Source organism: Eumetopias jubatus, unplaced genomic scaffold (assembly GCF_037043125.1).
Source record: "Eumetopias jubatus isolate StellerSeaLion01/CBP00866 unplaced genomic scaffold, mEumJub1_p1.0 scaffold_1, whole genome shotgun sequence".
NCBI classification, from domain to species: domain Eukaryota; kingdom Metazoa; phylum Chordata; class Mammalia; order Carnivora; family Otariidae; genus Eumetopias; species Eumetopias jubatus.
The window spans coordinates 63017200-63036549 of NW_028274807.1; the positions used below are offsets into that span (position 1 = coordinate 63017200).

Genomic DNA, 19350 nt, shown 5'->3' on the forward strand with positions numbered 1-19350 from the left:
GAAAAGAAAAAAAATGCTTAAAACAGAGTCTGATAAACAATTATAAGACAAAATCAGAAGACAATTCTGTTGCTATCTAGGGAAGCCTCTCAAATGTGGCGGCACATCTCAATCACCAGTGGAACTCATTAAAAATACAGTTAATAAAAAAACAATACAGTTAATCAAGCTCCACCTTAGACTAACTGTGTCAGAATCTGATACTCAGGCAATTTTTGAGACCTCTAATCTTGAGCATCGTAGAATATTCACCATACTTCTGCCTTAATACTTGTTCAACTATACCTGTTTTGGACTTTGCCCCTATAGTTTCGTCAGTAATCAGGTATAGTAGATAATAATTAAGAGCAGTAGTATAGCTACATTTTCTCATTTAATAATCAAAACAATGCTAAAAGATAATTATGAGTTCATTTTACAGATGAATAAAAAAGATGAATAATTTTCCAGCGACCATACCTGATAAATGGTATACCTAGAATTTGAAGACAGATATAACTCTCTAGCTCATGTTCTTTCCACTACACCAAGTAGTAATAGATTGAACCAACCACATGAAATAGCCTGCATTCAATTTTTTAACCCACCAAAGTTATGATTTTATATCATTTAATATAGTAAGTTCAAAGTCATGAAAGAAGACAAAGTGCAGTATAAGGAATGGCTGTGAAGAAATAAAGCTATACGAACATTATGCTTTATAAATTAATCCTTCTCTTTAAGTGCCATGCATTTTGAGAAAACTAAAAATAGAATGTTCTATCAACTGTTGATGGGATATTCCTTGTGGACCCGATATCTGTCTGCCTGTGCTGCTTACAGATAAGTCAGAGGTCTGTGGCCTGGACCTGGGTACAACAGGTGAGGTACCCAGGGCACGGTGTTTGAGGCACTCACACTCAAGTGCTGATGCAACACTTGCACGAGCTTGAGAGCTTGTGAGTAGCTTTTTACATTTGCACCCCAGGGTGCCTCCTTTGCTCACCCTAGTTCTGATCTCACACTTCACCTCTATTTCTCCTCCTTTTTAATCCATTTTGATTAATTCCATACCCAAATCATACAAGGCAGGCAATTAAAATTATGAGATACAAGTCCAAGGCAGTGTCTGTTCTTTGTGCATGGTGCAAAAGATCAGTCACATTGCAACGTGGAGAGAAAATGTAAATACTGAATAGAGAAAAATAGCAGGTATGTGGTTAAGAGGAAAAAAAAAACAGTTTATTCAAAAAGTGGCTAAGGTTGACTTGCTATACTTATTACGCATCAAGCCTATTTAGGTTTGTGTTTGCTCCATGCTCTGTGATTCTTGTGTTATCATCACCATGACCATTCATTATTAATTAGCTTTATGAGCTGAGAACTTCTATGTGCCCAAAGTCATGGCTGCACAAAAAAGTATGATTCAGTAACCACATAAAAGAAAAATGCAACTAACTGAATGTGTTTTTAGAAGGAGAATAATCATAAACTCATAGTAGACCAGGGATTCAAGGGGAAGCACTTTCTACATAGTCCTTCTTCACAAGAGATAATCTTGTCTCTGAATACCTTTAGAAATGAGAACTAAACCTTCATGAGATATCCTTCAAGGATGCCAGGGAATATTTCTACTATAATGTTCTTTCTTCTTATAAGCCCAAATCTTCCTTTTTGCAGGTTTTTCCAAACCTTGCCCGGTGTCATGCGGCAACATAAAACTGTTATACCTTTTTCCCCCAAACTGAGTTTGCAAATATTAGGAGATAGGTTTTAATATTTGTTATGGTTATACCCATTAAACAATCCAGACTCCTCCAATGAGCTGGACCAAGACAAGTTCTGTTCCTCTGAATATACCCCATTTCCTCAGTGTGCTTTTTAAAACATATTAGCTAGGTGCAATGTCCATTCTCACCAAACTTATTCAAAATAGAACTGGAAGTTCTAACCAGGCATACAGACTGGAAAGGAAGGAATAAAACCACCTCTATTTGCAGATGGTATGATTTTCTACATAGAAAATCCCAGTGTTTACAAAAACTCTTAGAACAAACAAGTGAGTTTAGTAAGGTCATAGATACAAGTTCAACACATATAGGAACTAAATAAAGACACAATACGAATTGTAACTGGCTCAAGGAAAATTAAATACTTAGGGATACACTTAACAAAATATGCAAAGGATTTGTATTAAAAATTACTAAATGTTGGGGCGCCTGCGTGGCTCAGTCAGTTAAGCATCTGCCTTTGGTTCAGGTCATGATCCCAGCGTCCTGGGATGAAGCCACGCATTGGGCTCCCTGCTCATCAGGGAGTCTGTGTCTCCCTCTCTCTGTCTGCCACTCCTCCTGCTTGTGCTCTCTCTCTCCCCCTCTCTCTGACAAATAAATAAAAAAATAAAATCTTTTAAAAAAATTACAAAATGTCGATGAAAGAAACAAAGAAGACCTAAAAAAATGGAGAAATATGCCATGTTCATGGATCAGAAGTCTCTACATGGTGAAAATGTCAATTCTCCACAAATTGAGTTATAAATTTAATTTAATTCCCATCAAAATACCAGAAAGTTATTTTTGTAGACATAAACAAGCTTGCTGTATGGTACACATCATGGAATATAGCCAAAACAAGCTTGTAAAAGAATAATTAGGAATAGAAATCACCCTACCCAATTTAAGCCTTACTGTCTAACTACAGTATTCAAGACAGTATGGTATTGGTGGAGGAATAGATATGTAGGTCAACTGAACACATAACAAACCCAGAAACAGACCCACAGAAATATGATCAAATTATTTTTTTAAGGTGAAAGTGATTCAGTGGAAGGATAGCCTTTTCAATTAAAAGAGCTAAAGCAATGGGATATCCCTAGGCAAGAAAACAAAAAACTTCTACCAAAACCTTATACCTCACAACTTATACAAAAATTAATTAAAAGGAATCAAGCGACTTACATGTAAAACATAAAACAAAAATTTAAGAAAAAATAGGATAAAAATCTGTGGAATACAGAGCTAATCAAAGGTTGTTATACTTGTCACAAAAACAGGACCCATAAAAGGAAAAATTTATAAATTGGACCTCATCAAAATTTGAAACTTGTTCTGTGAAAGCCCATGTGACAAGAATGAAAAGACAAGCTAGAGACTAGGAGAAAATATTCACAAAATACATATCTGACACACAACTGGTATCTAAAATATATACATAACTCTCAATATTTAACAATGAAAATAAACAAATAAATTAAAATTATAGAATCCAATTAGAAAATGGGCAAAAGACATGAAGAGGCATTTCTCTGAAGTGGGTATACAAATGGCAAATAAACACATGAAAAGGTGTTCAGTGTCATTAGCCATTACAGAAACACAAAGTCACAATGAGATATTACCACACACCTCTCAAGATTGTTACATTAAAAAGTACTGACAACTCCAAATGCTGATTAGGCTATTCAGAGAAATTGACTCACTCTACTTTACTGATGGGAGTTTAAAATGATACTCTGGAAAATAGTCTGACACTTTCTTACAAAGTTCTAGAAAAGGAGAACAGATAACAAGTTGCCAGGGTTTAGGGGCAAGAAGGGACATAAGAGGGAGATAGGTGTGATTATAAAAGGATAGTATAAGAGATCCTTGGGGTGTTGTAATAGTTCGATATCTTGGCTGTGTTGGTACATACACAAGTCATCGTAGATGGCACAAGTAATCAGTAATTAACACACATGCCTGCACATACACATGTGCATGTACATGAGTCCAGTAAAATTGGGGAAATCTGAATAAGGTGAATATATCATGATTGTGATATTATTATAATTTTTGAAAATTGTGATCATGGGGAGAAAGTGTCCCAGGTTCTTCCAAGAGCCTTCCTTTGACTCAGTTTTTTTTTTTTTTTTTCAGTCTTTAGATACATCACAGTCTCAGTTAGGGACTCACTTTTTACACATAAAAACTTCTGATAGACTACAGGAAGAAAGAAAATTATTTCTCATTTAATATGCCAGCAGTGGACATATATATAGGCAGGTCCCAGCTAAAGCAACAGTCAAGCAATAACTAGTAATTACTTTCTTGTGGGCTGTAGGAATTGAAATTGAAATCATGATGCCCAAAACCCTCAAATCCATGGATTTTCCTGAAAACTAACATAGGAACCTTCAAAAGCTAAGAATCTGTTGTCTCCAGTGTGAAGAAAGGAACCCTTATTTTTCATGTGCATAATTCATGTGGTATAGATATAAGTTTTATTGTAAAATGAGATGCCTTTTTATGCAAAAGAGCAAACCATTTCTTATTTGTAAAATATGTAGAATCTCAAATACAAACTATGGCAATGGCCAGGGGAAAAGTTTGCTCTCATGAATTAAAAACTTAGTAATAGGGTCCAGGGGTGGGGGGGTGAGAGGAGAGGCAGAAGGTTCTCCTTTAGCCTTTATCCCACAGTTTGTAACCAAGTAGCAGAGACAGAGGGAGGTATGAATGCAACCCCATATTTAGTTAGATAGGGATTCTGGAAGCAGGAAAACAGGTAAGATGCTTTTAACATTGTAACAGCTCTTGATGGAAAAAGTAAAGGTGTCTGTTCACAACTGGACCAAGTTGTGAACCTTGGAAACAAGTTGGCATCTCTCATGGCTATGAACCTATGCTTTGTAAAATGTACCGGCTTGAGATTTCTTGCACTTTTTTTTCATTTGCCTTTTGTTGCTTTTAGGAAACTGGTTGACATTTCCTACTGTTTTTAACTGTACTGACGGGATTTTGTCTGCATTTGGGCCTGAGCTTTTAAGGGAGAGAGCAGAGCCCTTAGGGAAGAGCCAGTGGCAATGGATTTCCAGTGAAGTGCCCAAGACAAAGAGAAACCTCATAGAAAAGAGAGATGGGGGCTCCAAATGGGGCCTCAGCTCTCCACTTGCTAAGCCATGAAGTTTGCATGCTTTGACTTAATAAGGAAACCCTGCCTTTATCCATAAGGCAGTAATTTTTTTTTTACTTCTCTTACCTTTTACCCCCTAAAGTCTGTTGCTAATGCTAATAATAACCATTTGCTCTATGCTTCATCTCAAGGCAGCTGTAGTTCACAACTTCACTGTCAAATTCCTTCTCTCATTCTTCCAATGGTAGCACATGGTATAGATTGCTGGTATCATAGTCTGTGAATGATCCGAAGTCATTTTCCTTCACTTGTTTCTCAGGGAACTTTATGTTCAAGATGATATCAGTTGACAATGCACCAACGTGAAAGCAGGAGGCACTGGATATAAGAGAACAGAAGAGACAGTCCTGTCCTTGGGGAATTTATAAGCCACAAAAAGGGCTTGGAAAGGCTTAGAAAGTAATTTTCAAATAGACACATTAATATAGTGCAAGCAGAATATTATATTAAGGCCAGGCAGAATCTACATAGCAAAGAAAGAATAATAAAAATAATAACTAGAATTATATAGTCTTTTCTAATTTACAAATACCTCTCTTGCCTTATCTCATTAGCTACAGTTCTTTCAAGTAAAGGACTAACTTTTTATTATCCCTATCTTACTGATGAAGAAACTGGGACTCACAGTCTGTCATTACTGTGGCCACACTGGGGCTCTGATCCCTTGTTCTTTCTTCCATAGCATTCTCCCTTCAGAACTGAGGAGGTGAGATTAATCTGGGAAGTAGGTGAGTTTGGAATAGGACTTTATGGGAAGTAAAATTATGTGCAATGGCAGACAGAAATGAAGAGAATGTTCCAGGTGTGCTGCTAATCTTGAACCAAACAAACAAAAACAGAAACTCTCCACACAATGCAGGCTTTTTTTTTTTTTAGACTTCTTTTTGAACAGTGAAAAACCCCCATTTGGTTGGGAGACAGTTTCTGTGCACTCATCCCTTCTTTCTTGTTTCGATAACTATATTTGTTAAATGTACAACCTTGAACAAATCAGACAATCAATCTGTGCTCCTTATCCCATTCATAAATTGGATGTAATAACATTTACATTGGTGGCAACTAACTCAAAGGCGTTCAATCCTTCTTATAAACATAAATCTTCAATACATCTCTGCAACAAGGAGAAGGCAGGTGTTATTATGTCATGAAACTACACAAGGAGACTGTGATACATGAACTCCTTCTGAAGTGAAAAAGTAGCATAGACAAACTAAGAACCATCTCATTAAGGCATAAAGCCTATGGCCACATGATCTACATAATGAGGAACAGCATTCCCTTCAAGCTAAAGTTCCCTGTAGACCCCCACCAAGAGCAACATAAATAAAGCAGAGAGGCAGAAGAGAGTCACTGAAGAAAAAGTGATAACCTTGCCAGAATCAAAGGGCAGCTATGTGTGTTGGGGAGGAAACTCCATGTTTTTTTAACATCAAATCAATCAAATCAATCTGTTTCTGGGGGAAATGGTAATTTTCCCTTCCATAGTTGGAACTCCATTTCCATCTTCACTGAATGAAGTCCACAATCTAAAATTCCATGCAAGTAAGAAGAGAGATTCAACACTGGCTTATCATTTGCATCATCCAACACATTTCATCGGTATAGAAATGTACAAAATATGCAAACCCAACTGACATGATCTCTAAGAGAACATCTCCCTTCATTGTGCCACTGTCCCACTCAGCTCTCCCAGCATGCCCAACCCCAGTACACTACTTTTTGCAAGGGCATATTTAGGATCATATCATCAACTATTTATCAAAGAGTTAATAAGTCCTCAGAATGCACTCCCTGGCAGAGGAGAGATGAGCAAGACATAGTTCCCCCCAACCTCAAGATGGTGAGTGGTTAAAACAATCTGGGTGGCACCAAACAGCACAATCTTGCATGTGGTTAAGGGCTACACTGCAAGCATGAAAAAACTTGAAGGACTTTGTGGTACATTGCAAAGAACTTGGTATTGGGAGTTGGAAGGTCTTTGTTCTATTCTTCAGTCTCTCTTACTAAATTATGGCTGTAACATTATCTTTTTTGCCTTAATAAATGTATCTGTAACATATAAATAATAACAGCTGCCTTGCCTACTGCAGAACAGCATTGTGAAGAATACATGAGTTTGTGTACTTTCACATGAGTTACACATTATAAATCTGAATGATGGAAGCAGTTAAGAATGAGAATTAAAGTAAAAAGTAGCTAAATAAAAAAAGTGAAAGGTAGCTAGAATGGGGTTAGGTGGCCATCATGCTAGCATGGGAAAGTTGTAAGGGAAAAAAAAAACCCTCTGATTAAGATGAGACAAAGAGAAAATTTGGCATACAGGAAGAATGAAGCAGAGATGTTAGGAGAGGACCCATGAAGGGAGGGACAGAGTCATAGAAGAAGAGGAGGGAAAGGCAGAGACAGAGAAAGAGAGAGAGAAAAAGAATGAAAATTGAAGACTAGGAGGCAAGCATAATGCGGTATAGCAGTCTGTTAGAATACAAGCATCTGAAGGGTAGAGACCATTTTGAATCTATCTCCAATACTTAAAATAGTGTGTTATGTATTGTATCCATAGTAGGTGCTAAATTCACATTTGCTGAAATAAAAACTTTCCACATTAGGAGATCTTTTGGCTCTTTTGCCATAATCATCAGAGGGATACATTTCAATTTCTTACAAAATTACCCTTTGTTTGTCTTTCTCCTTCAGGCTCTGTCCCCATTGAGAAAATGGAATTCATTTTCTCAAGAAGCTGTAAACATACCTATTATAAAAGTTAAAATAATAGAGACTCCAAAACAATAGTTATTAGATATCATAGTTAAAATTATTTAGAAAATACAGCACAGTAACCATTTATGAGACCACCAGAAGCTAACTAAACTTAGACCAAAAAAATGGGGTAAATTATTGAGACAATCTGTGTGTGTCTATGTGTGTGTGTGTCTTTTTGTAATTCTCAATTTTCTTTTTAGGAAATAGATGTTAGTGTTCTCTTACCTCAGAACTAATGGCAGTATAGAGAGATTGCTACCACCACCTCAATACATGTTTCTGAGGAAGATGGGAAATAATGCAATGCCTCTGGGGAGCAGGGCAAGTTCTTGGTGAAGAAAAAGAATAGAAACAGAAGAAATTCCTCAACACCAGGAAAGGAGAGGGGCCCTGAAAAAATCAAGAGTGCTTGCACTACTCCTTGACAGGGCCAAGGGGGATGGAAAATCTTGGAAGCAGCCTGGTTGTATGTCACTTTTCCAGGGGTTAAACCACATGAGAACAGCTTCCAGGTGCCACAGAGATCCTTCTGTTCAAGTGTGACACAAAAACCACAGGGCCCCTTCCCTTCAGGTACCATGTCCAGATTTAAAAAATGAAAAAACAACATATATGTTTCCCAAACCAGAGCTATCTCCCTAAAAATTATACTTTGAGTAAGACCCTTAGAATCATTTCATACCCCGAAGGGAAGAATCTCAACTAATGACAGAAAATCAATTTCTCATTAGCCTTAGGAAATATAGGGATTTGGTGTTAGATTTGATTTGATATCAGAAAAATAAAGACCACCCACATTAGTCTTTGACAACTGCTCATGTGATTCTTCAGAACCATTGCTATAGGCAGGATATTTTCCCTAACATATACAGAGGAGGTGAATACCAAAACTGGTAATCTCTTATAGAAAAGTTTCTAAAGAAAGTAATTGAAAAGGAGGAGTTCTTTTGCCTACCTCAAATGAGTGATGGGGGGAAGGAGGAGCCAGATTACCATTATATATCTGATCAAAATAAAGGGAATCTCATAAGTGTATAAAGGTTTAGGAGTGAGGGTAGAACTCCTAAGCCTGAGCTACACCCCATGTTTAGATGCAGGCATGTTTGGGCTAATATGTTAGTCTTGTGGCCCTGGCCTGACTGGTGTCTATTTACATGACTACTAAAGACTCCTGAGTGGAGACCCATTTTAAAGGAAGGAAGGAATAGGCAGAATGCTTGGACTAATAGCAAAGCACTGTTGTAAAAGAGAGGAGTAATTCTGAATATAACTTGGTGACTGTCACTTGGAGATGCCTTCCAGCTGAATCCCAATGATGTCTTATTCTAAGGAGAAGAGAAATGAGAACTGATAGACCAGTTGATGTTCATTTCTTCTAAAATATTAGGACTCAGAAAAGCTCTGTTTAGGAACCAATGTGGCAGAATCTCACCCTCCTGCCAAAACAACTAAAAAACTGTATAAAATATAAAACTGCACAAAATAGAAAACAACCATTTTCAGACATTATACAATAGGCTAGACTTCAACCTTTGAGAAAAGGTAAACAAATGATGGGTCCTGAATGATAGCCAAGCACGGGAAAGAGAAATCTAAGGAGAGTGCAGTGATTTTGCAGAGTTGAGGTTACAGAGGTCAGAGTTGAGGGGAGTGGGGTGGTTGGACTTTGCAGGGGAGAGTACCAGAGAGGAGGATGCTAGCCAGAAATTGTACAGGGGTTCCTTGAGGCATTGGCTGAATATAAGCTAAACCTGCATAGATAGGTCTTCATAAGACTAGGCAAAGAACAACCACTAGAAAAAGAACAGCTCCTAAACAGTTGTAATCTAAACAATTCCTAAAGATCACACAGGTTTGGGACACATTTGATTTGCAAACAAGCAGAGAGGAGATTCCTGGTTGGAACATTCAGTAGAGGTCCCAGAATGTCCTGCTTTCATAGTCGAGGTAGATAAGCCTTAGAGTAAAGGATACTCTAGGTTTAAGCTAATAAACAAGGCTTATACTTAAAGCAAGCTTTAAAATGATCAAGTTGATTAGCAAGTACTTTTAACTGCCTGCCTAAAGAAATCTCAATACCCTTTAAAGAAGCCAACAGAATCCAGAAACTCTGCAATTTAATTTCTTTTCTTTTTAAAAAAAAAAATTTATTTATTTATTTGACAGAGAGAAAGAGAGCACAAGCAAAGGGAGTGGCAGGCAGAGGGAGAGGGAAAAGCAGGCTTCCCACCAAGCAGGGAGCCCGATGCGGGGCTTGATCCTAGGACCCTGGGATCATGACCTGAGCTGAAGGCAGACGCTTAACTGACTGAGCCACCCAGGTGCCCCCAATTTCTGTATTATCTAATAGGCATTCAAAAATTACTAGGATGAAAGAAGGAAGAAAATGTACCCATAGTCAGAAGAAAATCAGTCAGTGGTGATAGAGTCAGAAAAAATCAGAGGTGTTGGAATTAGTAGACAAGAACTTGAGATATTAAAGAGATCTTTAATAAAGTAATAAAGATCTTTAATAAAGTAATAAAGAGATATTACAAATATGTTAAAGGATTTGAAGGAAAACATGATCAGATGAGGAGAGAAATGGAAGGCATATGAAAAACAATAATTTCCCAAAGCTAAAACACCACCATATCTGAAATTAAAAACTCACTGAAATTAGACAAGGCAGAAGAAAAACTAACAGTGAACTTGAAGACATAGCAATAGAAACTATCCAAACTGAATTACAAAGAGAAAAGAGACTGAAGCTAAAAAGAGAAAAAAGCTCCTCAAAATTTGTGGTATGTCTTTAAGGCTGTGCTTAAAAGAATATTTATGGCTTTAAATGTCCATATAATAAAAGAAGAAAAGCTTAAAGTAAGCAATGGGAAAATAGGCTTTCTTCCTTTTTCAGCCCAGGAATTGGAACTGTTTCAGCTTATCAAGGACTCCAGAGACTTTCCCATATTGCCCTGACACATTGGAAGGCTCTAGAACCTCTATGTCAGTGCACAGAGAGGGTAGAAATTCCTGGAGGGGGGCAGCTGAATTGTTGCCTACTGGAAGCAGGGCTGACAAATTCTTCCCCAGCTTTATAAGTAGCAGAGGGCTCAGCAGCAGAGGGCTATGAACAGATAGGAGGAAAAGACAGAAACCTCACTATAGCTGATAGGACTTACTCATAAGGAAATGTGAGAGAAAAAACATCCTGGGTATCTACCAGAAATAACTGGAGGTGGGGTGCGTGGGATTAGAAATGAGGAATATCTTGCAGGAAGTTAAAGGTCAGTAAAATGTATCTGATGACAAATTTTCCCTAAATGAGTAAAATACAGCCATGGGTACAGAGAAGGTCCACAATGTGACCTTTTTAAAATCTAATTTAGTAAGGCAGTATATTAGTTATCTATTGCTACTCCCAAGCTCAGTAGCTTGAAACAACTACACTTATTTTCTCACAGTTTCCGTGGGTTAGGACTCTAGGCACAGTTCAGCTGGGTCCTTTCCTCAGGGCCTCCCATGGGCTGCAATCCAGGTACGGGCTGTGCCTACTGAATCTAAGTCTCAACTGGAGAAGAATCCACCCAACGATCACTCCCATGATTACTGGCAGGACACCATTCTCCACGGGTGTTGGGCTGGGGGTGTCAGTTCTTTGAAGGCTTTTGGCGAGAAGCTGCCCTCAACAGCTTATGAGGTGGGCCTCTCCAACATGGCAGCTTGTTTCATCAAAGTACAAATGGAGCTTATGCCCTCAACAGCTTATGAGGTGGGCCTCTCCAACATGGCAGCTTGTTTCATCAAAGTACAAATGGAGACATCAAAGGGGAGAGAGTGCAGCGAGATGGAAGTCACAGTTTTTTGTAATTTAATTCCATGGAAGTGACATCCTATCCCTTTTGTCAGATTCTATCCAACAGATACAAATCACCAGGTCCAGCCTACATTGAAGGGGACGCCATGGGTACCAGGAGCTGGGTGACCTCTGGGTGCCTTCTACAGACAGGAAAACAATGGCAGGCAGGTATTTCCCCACGCCCCTCTGGTGTGATGTTCCTTCTGGAGAGTGATGGCCCAAATAAAATTTACCATTTGGAGTGGATCAAGTCCCTCAGGTGTTCAGACAACCACCTTCCTCAGATGCCTGGAGTCATCCCTTGAGGCAATAGCTTAGAGAAGAGGGCAAGAAGCAGTGAGTGAGGGGAAAGAGAAATGGTGATGTTGCAGCATATAAGAAGTTTTATTTACTTTTAGAATGATATTTCCTTGACAATAACAATTTAGTAGAAAAAATTTTTAGAAGTATTTTAAGATAAGATGTTTTGTGTATGTGTGTGGGTAGATTTTTCTAGTCCCCAAGCCATCAGCGAGTTCCTGAAGAGAGCAGTTTGAGAAGTCCAGGAAGTGTGATTTACTGCAGTGTTAACTGAGTTTCAGCCATTCAAAATAAATAAATAAATAAAAGAATAAATTTCAGCCATTCAAATACCTCTTTTGTGACTTTTTCTACAGTTGTATTATTATGAGTACATATTTTTAAGTTTAATGTTCATTTTTACACTGATAAAAAAGATTTTAAGAATATTTTTATAATCGGGGTGCCTGGGTGGCTCAGTCATTAGCATCTACCTTTGACTTAGGTCATGATCCCAGCCAGGGTCCTGGGATCGAGCCCCACATCGGGCTCCCTGCTCAGCCGGGAGCCTGCTTCTCCCTTTCCCACTCCCCCTGCTCGTGTTCCCTCTCTAGCTGTCTCTCTTTCTGTCAAACAAATAAATAAGATCTTAAAAAAAAAGAATATTTTTATAATCACTGCTATACCCCCAAATCTATAACTACTGGTCATAAATATTTTTCTTACATATATTAAAATTAATTAAACCTATTAAATATTTTTGATGGTTTTCTGTGTTCTACCTATAATCACTTCATCCCCAGTGAAGGCAGCCTGAAGTTTGAAAAAACTGTGTATCATGGAAGGAACATGTGCTTTGGGTTTGAATAGTCACTTTGCCATCTTCTATTTATTAAAATATAGGAAAGTAAGTAACACTTGGGTTATTTGAACTTTAGGCTCCTTTTCTATGAAACTAGAATAATGGTGTTCACCTTAAAGTGTTGTTTGGTTTTAATGAGATGATAGTGGTGAAAAGGATCATACTCGGTTATCCAATAATAACTGCAAACATAATAATATTGGCAATACCTAATACTTATTACACAATTGCTATGTGGTAGGTACTGTACTAGAGCATCGTGAATATGTTTTCAACAAAACAGTGTTGTTTTCAAAAGCTATGATATCAAGGAATTCAACAGTCCCATCTAGTATTGATTATCACTTGGCAACAGCTCCCAAGTTTCTAAAGGAATGAAAAATGTTTGAGGGTGTGCTGATAGATTAGAACATTTATAGTGACTCTAACCTTATAGCTGGGAAAAAGTAATACAGTAAAATGGGATTAAACCTATATTACAGATAAAAGTTATGACTTTTAAATGTCTCCCTTCATAATGAGCTATATTATATGGATTATACCAAATTAGTCCTCATAGTTTGTAAACTGGAGCATGAAGCCCTGGCAGTTGATTATGCCTCATTTAAAAGGCAAACATGGTCACATGTGTGGGGCTCCCTAACAACTTTTAGGCACAAGAACACAAGGTATGGGAAAGGTGTGCTCCCTGGGTGGTAATTTTCTTTAGAAACCAGAGACAAATAGGTAAATAAGACATGTTCTTTGTGTGTCTTGATCCCATTACCCCAAATTTCCAGAACTCATGTCAAAAATGTTTGCAAATAATCCCTTCTAGTTTTGAGTCCTATCTTCCAATGAACTATGATCTTATTCAGGTCTCACTTCCTCTAGCTGTTTTTTTCATTTTACTCCAATCTTCTCACGTAAGGCATTTGCATAGAGCAGACTTTTCTTAAGTGTTGACGTGACAGGTATCTGCTTCAGTCTACTGCCTCGCTGTCTAAGAATTCTGTGCTTCACTATTTTCTGGGGATTCTTCCTATAGCCTCCCAGAGAGGACACCTTCCTTCACTCTATTATGGACAGCAGCCTATCCAGCTCAGACCCTGCTATTGCATATGCAAAGACTCACTAGGGGACAGAGATTCTTCCAGGTTTCCCCTCAAAGAACATAAATGACCTGGAAGAAACTTTGAGATTTCCTTACTTTCTTTCATCTCAGCCAATCTCCATGAGAGGAAAGGAATAGTACATAGAAATTATTATCTCATTTCCTTTAGAAGGAAGATAGTCATTTTGGGTGTTGAGTAATAACTTGCCTTCTCTTTCTTACAGTAGGATAATTCCAGGTAGAAACAAAGAGGGTTAAATCCTCCTAGTCACATTTTTGACAGTTTCCTCTTCCAAGGAAAGAGTTCCTAAATCTACCCTCCAACATGCCTCAGAATGGTTATGCACACATTTATGAATGAATTAGATCTTTGAAATACTCAAATCCAATGTCCCCATTTTGCAGGCAAGCAAATTGATGTCCAGCAGTACCTGAATTGAAACAGCTATTCAAGGATATGAATAGACAACAACTCAATTGGCATATCACAACATTCCATATTCTCAGTGCATCACTTAAGTATCTAGGATGAAAGGAAAAAAGTAACCCCTTGAATATGTCCTGGCAAAGAAAGTTATTTGTACTCTGAGACCAACAATTGTCCCCCAAGAATTTTAAGTGGTGAAGAAGCTAGTAGCATTTGTTAAGAGTCTAACCCAAACTGCATCTGGTTCCCTCTTTTCTTGACATGTTACTTCCTTTCAGCCATGTTCATCAAAATTCACACTCTACCTAACATTTCAACACAGAGAAGGAAAGAGGAGGCTATAGGCTTCTAGAATCCTGAGCAATACTTTTTCTCCTTGACAAGAGAAAGCCAATTTTTCATCTGAAAAGCCATGAATATCAGATTAATAACTGTAACGAAATCCTCCCTTTCTCTAAATATATTGGGGATTGAAGGGTGACCCCATCTGGGCCAGGGTGGATGTGATAAAATGCAAACGTGCACTTCCTGTGGGAGAGAGCACGATGCAACACAGGTCAGAAGTGTGGACTGAATAAGGATAGTTTTTAATACTAATGTAACTGGGGGGGAGACTGCTTCTAGATGGGAGGGGCAGCTGGTAGAGAGAGGTTTGTGGGGGCCAGGGGTTAAAATTGAGCAAGCATATGGAGACAGAAGGGAAAGAAAAAGGCTCTAAAGAGCAGAAAATGTGGAAGCAGGACTCAGATTGTAGAGAGCTCAATAATGATGCATTGGGCCTGTAAAGAGGGAGACAAATTCAGGAAATAACATCAGATAAAGGTGGGATGCTGAGGGCTCCTTGGGAGAGCAATTTCCATTAGATGGCCAGAGAGGAAAGAGCCTGTCAGTGCAGCAAAGAGAGAGAAGGCTTCCCTGCATTTGGGGATAAAGTAAGGAAGTAAAGAAATGGGAATGTATAGAACAGCATCTCCTAGATTCTCAGGAAAGTCATTCAAGCAGCCAGGAACATCTGAATTTTCTTCTACTTCAAAATATCTTCAGAGATAAAGCAAATGCAGCAAAATGTTACTAAAAGGGGGATCTAGGTAAAGGGTGTGTTTTGGCATCCCTCTGGTGTTTGACTATTCTTAATTCTTGCACGGAGGCCCCTGATGGACATAGAGTCGCTATTCAGTTTTGCTCAACACTGTGATCTCATCTATGATAAATGTCAGGGTCTCAATTCAAAACGCAAGCAAAGGGTGATGAGACAGAGAAGTTTCTCACTTAAAGAAAGCTATTCCATTTTAATTCAGCTCAGTCAGTTTCCTAGCAAAAAATCAAACAGTGACTGTATGAACTCTGATTCTTCACCAGGTTGTCTTCTGTCCTCACCTTCAGCTTAGAAGTATGATACCAATTATCACCTTAACTTTAAGTCTATTAATATTTCAGTGCATAGTATCTAATGTTGAGTGCATCCATATCTTCCTAACACTATATTTTCTTACCACACACTCTCATTTTGAAATGTGTTAGTGGTTTTCAATACCTACAGTTAGCCATACCTAACCGAGGTCTCGTTTAAATGCAGGCTCTTTTTCTAGACGAGACTGTTTCATATATTATGATTAGGAGGTCCATAGATCTTTAACCAAATCCATTTCATAGGGAGTTTCGACTTTGAGGTTTCCTCACAATGTGGTAAAACCCTCTGTGTACACAGATATGGCTTGCCAGGTGCTGTCTGGCAAAGGACACAACAGAAATGGCAGGAAAAGCCCACGAGTCTCAGTCACACTGTCTTTATAGTAGGAAAACCAGGTCTCTTTGGAGTTGACTGCTTCGGCAGAACACAACTGGAAGCCTCCTGTTGGGGGACTTCCCAGAGGTTCCCAACTCAATACATGTGCCTGGTGTGGCCCTTGTATCATGGGGGAGTGATGCAACACGGGCACCACTTCCTCGCAACCACATCAGACTCCGACTCCTCTTTGACTGCAAACTTCTAGGCAACCAGAAGTCTCTGACAAAGTGTAACTTCCCTCTCAGAACCAACATCTTTCATTACACTGCAGGGTGAACCAGCCCTTTCAGCTGCTTCCTTGTTGTCTGCCTTAGATTTTAACCTTCCTTTCATCGTGTGTGTTTCTCTCACTCTAAAGTAGAAGCAAGTCGATGGAGAACACTGGGTCTTTATGGCTCTTAAAGAGGGTCTGCCGAGAGGTCCTGGGATGCTAGCCTCTGACAGTTTTATTTGAGACCATGTAACAGGAGGCAAGTAGGAAGGGATGCTATTGTTAGCATTTCAAAACAACATCCAGTATCACCTTCTGTTTTGACCTGTTCAACCTTTACTTTCAAGAAATTATCCTTTGATTCTCAAACTCCCTTGCCCTTGTCTGAGAACAAAGAGGTCCCCCCCATTTTTAGTGCACAAATTGCTTTAGTCATTTTCAGGTTATGAAGTATTGGGGGAAATTTTCATACAGAGAAAATACTTATGATTTCTTTTATGGATAATGCAAATATAGTTCAACCTTAGAACTTTAAGATGAAGAATGAAACTGTTATGAGTTTGGGAAAAAAAAAACTTGAGCAATCAAAAACCAGTCTTCACGTATGCACAATAAAATTGAGTTTTAAATTGTGTAATCATACCTCTGCATAACACGGCAGGGATATTATTGTTTGTTTTGATATTGTGCTCTATTTTAAAATGTACATAGCTATGCAAATAAAGTTAGGTAACTCAATCAAGGCACAATTTTCCTTTTTTTTCTTAATTTACCATCTAAGTTTCTTAAATCTAAAACACAGAGAAATTAAATGTGAAAAAAGTCAAGAGGAAATAATTGATGATGTTTCCTCTTAAAAAAATGAAAGATATTTAAGATTTTCATCAGGACATGGTTAATTAACATTACAAGTAGGGTGATACCATCAGTAAAAGAAAACATTCCTAAATTATGTGTCTCTGCCTAATTCTCCATCATCTTCTAACACTCCCCCCATACCCATACCTCTGGTCATTAAATAATTACTCTTCTGGCCTGGAATGCCCTTTATCCCTCATGTCTATCTGGCTAACTCATGCTTGTCCTAGAAAACTCAGATCTACTGTCACCTTTTCTCCATTACCCTTAGTGGTTCAGAAAAGCCAGTACTTTTACTTGCAAAATTTGTAAATCAAAATGTAACAAATAGGGGCACCTGGGTGGCTCAGTTGGTTAAGCTTCTGACTCTTGATTTTGGCTCAAGTCATGATCTCAGGGTTGTAGGATTGAGCCCCTCATCAGGCTCTTTACTTAATGTATTCTTCTCCCTCTGCTCTTCCCCCTCTCCTCCGAAATAAATAAATCATTTTTAAAAATGCAACAAATAATTATATATCAGGATTGGTAGGAATATCAAGTGTTATTTCACAATTGCCACTCTGTGTTTCTATTTCTCTGACACAATCAACACAGATCCAGGCTTGCTATGTTTGAGACGATTCACTTCCTTTCATTGATGAGCTTCTTTCATGATGCACTGTTCCTGAATCTGGCTGTAGACAGATTTTGGTAGATCTCAGTGAGAAGCAATGTGTTTTATATAAGGATGATGTTGAAATTTCTTCTTCAACTTCTGGTTGTAATCTTTGGCTGCTTTTTCTCATGATGGAAGCACACCCAATTTTTCAGAAGCATTAGCTTTACACAGACAAATGTTCATTTCATCAGATCCATACATAATATATTTGCTGTCAGAAGTCCATTTTACACAGATCACATGTTGCATTCTCTTTGTGTGATAGACTTCCCTGCTTCTGCTTTTGTCCACAGGAAAGATTCAAATAGATTTATCAAAACTAGCAGACATAACTCCTTCCCAGTGGGAAAGTAATCCACATCAAGCCCCACAGAGGCATGATCCATATGTACCATTAGGGGAATGTCCAATGCATGCATATCAAAACTATAGAAGTTCTAATCTTCATTTGCAGCAGTAAAAATGAAAGCTTCCATAGGGTTCCAACAAAATGTATTTGTTCTCATATCTAAGATGCTCTTTTTCAGAGGACTGGTGTGCCTCGTCTCATATAGTACTATATTCCCATCAGAAGAACAACTTTCCAAGATAAATGTATTAATTGGGTTAAATTTAACACTAGTTTTCCTGTCAAATCCCCTGGACATTGGACATATAGGACTTGTTCTTGGTTCATCCCATATGTCTACTTGCTGTCCACATGAGGCAAAAACAGTCTCTTTCCAGTGATGATCAATTCCCACATACCCTGTCTTTCCTAATGTGATGTGCAATGGTTTCTCCTCTTCCCCATAGCCTGGTCCGTCCATCTTCCACTCCTTCACAGTTTGTCGTCACCAATAGTAGAAAAAGAAGTCCCACAAAAGTCAGTACATATTCTTTGTACAAAACCCTCATGTGCTTGTATTGTACAGATACATTTTCATTTAGTCAAGTTCCAAATTCTAACCTCTCCATCACATGCCCCAGGAAGGGCAGTAGCCATGCTCTTTGGATGCTTGCCAAGCCACTGACTCCATCCTGGTGACCATCCAGGAAAGCAAAGAATGGTATTGCAAATACACATTCCAGTTTGGTGTATTTAAAGTTCTTAAGTATTCTTGTGGGACCTCAAGAAAATGTAAGAAGGTCATAGTTTCTTGGAATTCTTTTAAGTCCAGCTTGATTTCGCAGACATAGTTGTCTGGGTTCTGGCTCAGCATCTTCGCTTTCATCTTTCCTCCTAGTTGTCCCTGACTCCCCAAGCCTTTCCTTCATGTTTGGGTTACTGCTGCCTCCTTAAACAAAAGCCTCGTTAAAACATTTAAGTTATACTAGTAACTCTCTACCACTAGTCGTGTGACTCATGTTCTCTTCGCATCATTTCTTTATCCATAATGAGAAGAAAAGCAAATAAGGTTGCCCTTCCTACCATCCAGGATTATAGTATCAAATGAGATCATGTATATGAATATGCTTTGTGAAGGCTTTAGCACCATGCAAATATAAAATATTAGTATTATGTGCATTATTATAGGAATCTGTTCTACCCAACATTTTTATCAACAACTTGAACAAAGACATAAAAGCACGATTATAAGCTTTGCAGATGATAGACATATGGGAGGAATAGCTAATAAAAAGAAAGGAAGATAGAATCAAAGTTC

General features: G+C 38.3%; 1 pseudogene; it reads right to left on the reverse strand.

Annotated features, from left to right (window-relative positions):
* Positions 1-17587: 17587 nt before the first annotated feature.
* On the reverse strand, positions 17588-18918 carry LOC114214708 (DDB1- and CUL4-associated factor 13 pseudogene; annotated as a pseudogene).
* Positions 18919-19350: the final 432 nt, after the last annotated feature.